At 47.3% G+C, this 3,409-nt stretch overlaps 1 pseudogene; it reads right to left on the reverse strand.

Annotated features, from left to right (window-relative positions):
- Positions 1-518: 518 nt before the first annotated feature.
- Positions 519-2,089, reverse strand: LOC122746707 (annotated as a pseudogene).
- Positions 2,090-3,409: the final 1,320 nt, after the last annotated feature.

The following is a 3,409-nucleotide window of genomic DNA, read 5'->3' on the forward strand; positions in this document are numbered from 1 at the left end:
CACTGAGCTTCCCACTGAATCTTTGACTTTACTCCAAGATTGACTTCCTGAGGAAAGTTTATAATTATATTTATGACTCAAAAGTGCAAGGGTCCATTAAAAGGAAAGAGGTTTAAAAAGGAGATACACAAGGTACAGTATTCATTGGCTTTGGTGCAGGTCATTTATTCATACACAAAAAGCAATGCTAATCAGTAAAAATCACAGCTCACGTTACAAACTGATTTAAATAAGATTTAACCTATTTATTTACCTAGTAATCTATTAATTAATTAATTTAATTCATTCATTCATTAAACACAATTTTAAATGTGAGGTTTATTTCATAATCCCAAACTGAATCTTCTCTTTCCTAAACAGTCAGCTATGGAATTTTTCTTCAAAGCTATTAACCACCCCCCCCCACCCCACCCCCCCAAGTAGTTTTCCTAGACAAAGATACTGATAAAATTCTGGATTCCATGTCCAGGATAGGTGTGCAAATGAAATGCTTCTTGCTTCATCCTTGTTATATGGATTCAGTGATGCTCCTGGAAATTCGATTTTCCTTTTGGACAAGAATTCAGGAATAGCTAATATACCTATGCTGCACGTGGGACCGATCCTTGTCCATCGCTGCCACAGAGTCCTCGTGGCTCTCGAAGTGCACATTGGCTTCACCCGTGGCCTTCCCACTAGAGCTGTATTCCATGGTGATCCTAACAGGCTTCAGCAGAGCGAAAAAATTTATGTCTTGTGCATTGGTCTGGAAAGGTAGTCCTAGCACGTGAACAAAATGCTGGGAAGGCGGGGTTCCGAAATCAGCAGCCTCGGAGTCTTCTCTGGTGCCTCCTTGGGTAATTCCACTCACTTCCTTTTCATTTTCAAATGCTGTGATTGGTCGAAGCTCCTTAATCCCTTCATGCTCTTCAAAGATCAATCCTGGTTCAGTCCCATACTTGGCTTTAGAAGGCGCTGTTTTCTTTCCTTTTCGAGACCCAACGTGTGTTTGGACTTCGTTCCTTCTGCTCGGGAAGATTTCCATGTACCGGTTCCCAGTTTCCTACTTGTGTTTCAGCAGAGCTTGGTTGGCCATGTCTGGTTCTTCAAACTGCACGTAGGCTTCCCCTATTTTCCTTCTCCCTCAGTGTTCCATGACAAATGTTACGTCCACTATATTCAGACCTGCAAAGAAATCCAAAATGTCCTTCTCACTGCAGCTGTAAGGGAGTCCTCGCAACGAACCACTCCGTCGTTTACCACAGGGTTTGACTTGGCCTGCAGGCTCTTCATTAAGGCGTCCACATCTTCATTGTTTTATTTCATAAACTTCTACATAACACTGACCCATGTACAGGTGGTGTTTCTCCAATGCCTTCTTTACGTGCTGTTCTGACTCCAGTTCAACTAAGGCATCTCCCCTGCGTTTCCCACCTCTATTTAAGAGGAAATGTATCCCATGCTCCCCATTTCGGATTCTACAGTCAGAGAAAAATTTAAGCACATCGTCCACAGTGCAGGACCATGGCAATCCTTGGGCTCGAATGAGAAAGACATCCTCCTCCTCCTCTCCTAACTTGGATGAAGCCAAGTCATATTCAGGGAGTTGTGGGAGTTCTCCCAAATAGGTATTAGAATCCTGGCTGTATGGGGGGTGGCTAAGTGGCTGGGTGGCGTAGTGGATAAAGCACTGGCCCTGGAGTCAGGAGTACCTGAGTTCAAATCCGGGCTCAGACACTTAACACTTACTTACTAGCTGTGTGACCCTGGGCAAGTCACTTAACCCCAACTGCCTCACTAAAACCAAAAAGAAAAAAAAGAATCCTCGGCCTGGAGGAGGAGGCGCGGAGGCGGAGACGGCTGGGGTCAGCAGGAGCCTATGCAGGGCCTGGAAGGAGGCAGCAGCCGCGGCCACGGCACCAATGGCCAGAGCTGCAGTGGCGGCTGCCCGGAGCAGCAGCAGCAGGCCTTGACGACCCGACAAGCCTGTGGGGAAGGCGCCGGGAGCCATGTAGAGAGGCAGGCAGGCAGCACCCATGAGCCCGCAGCTGCTGCAGTTACAACCGCAGCCTCAGAGCAGGGCCCCAAGTAACCAGCGGCTCCCGGCCATGGGCGGCGGAAACTGTGAGGGAGTGGAATCAAGGGCCAGGCAGGAGGCGCTTGGCACATGCGCTGCGAGGCCTGGGGGTAGCTGGCGCAAGCGACAGAACGGCTGGCCCAGCGCACGCTTCCTAGCGCCCTGGTTCCCAACAATTTATTGGTTGATTGGTTGATTGATTGATTGATTGATTTTGCAGGGCAATGGGGGTTAAGTGACTTGCCCATGGTCACACAGCTAGTAAGTGTCAAGTGTCTGAGGCTGGATTTGAACTCAGGTACTCCTGAATCCAGGGCCGGTGCTCTATCCACTGCTCCACCTAGCTGCCCCCCCACCAATTTATTTTTACCATTACAGATGTCATTAGCTGCAAATCTGATTATTTGAGCCTCATTGGAACATCATAAATCAATTTTTACAAGGCTATTAATCTGTTGTTTCACATTTCACCCTTTCACTGGGCATTATCTGATTAAAAAGTTAGTTTGGTGGCCTCTCTCTAATGCTAACTCTTCCCCTGGCACTGTAGTTTTAATCATTCCAGTAGATCCAACCCTCACAGTACATCCAGATATATCCTACTTTCCTGCAATCTCAGCTGCAATTGCTTTGGTAGACACTGCTGCCATTGTAGTCTTACTAAAGGGAGAGAAACATAAAGAGAGGTAAAGGGAGGGAGGGGTTCCAGGTACAAGCTGATCTGGTTAAGTTCTGTGGCATGAGGTGCCACATAGGCAGGATCTCTATGACCTTGGGGTAGAGAACTCATCATCAGCAGAGTCATATCTTTGTTACCTCAAGATCTACAGTGAAGAGGAAGGCAAGTTAGATAAACTCTCCTCTTTCAAAAGGCCCCCCTGACTCCTCAGCTATTCTGGAGAATCATGAGACTCTTGACACATGAATTACACATGGCAAGAAGCTGGACCCCTACATTCCCAAGTGGTCAACCAGAATGGTGTGTTCCAGGGTGAGTGGGGGAGTGCCACATGATACTACAATCCTATATTAAAAAAAGCCTTAGTGGGAGCCAAGATGGCGGAGGAAAGACATTAAACACACAGAGCTCCTGACACAATTACCCCCAAAACAGCAATAAAACAACCCCTGGAGGAGCAAAACCCACAAAAAGATTGGCTGAGATTATTTTTCCAGCCAAAGACAGCTTAGAAGGGGCCATGCTGGGGTGCAAGAAGAGTCAAACCATGTGATCACACTGACACAGTCCCCAGGCAGGCTGTATCAGAGAAACTTACCACCAAGCTTCCTAATCACCTGCAGCACCAGCACCTTCTGGTACTGGTGGAGAACCAGGGAAGAGGGTTGAATGGC

This window comes from Dromiciops gliroides, chromosome 1 (assembly GCF_019393635.1).
Source record: "Dromiciops gliroides isolate mDroGli1 chromosome 1, mDroGli1.pri, whole genome shotgun sequence".
Classification (NCBI taxonomy): domain Eukaryota; kingdom Metazoa; phylum Chordata; class Mammalia; order Microbiotheria; family Microbiotheriidae; genus Dromiciops; species Dromiciops gliroides.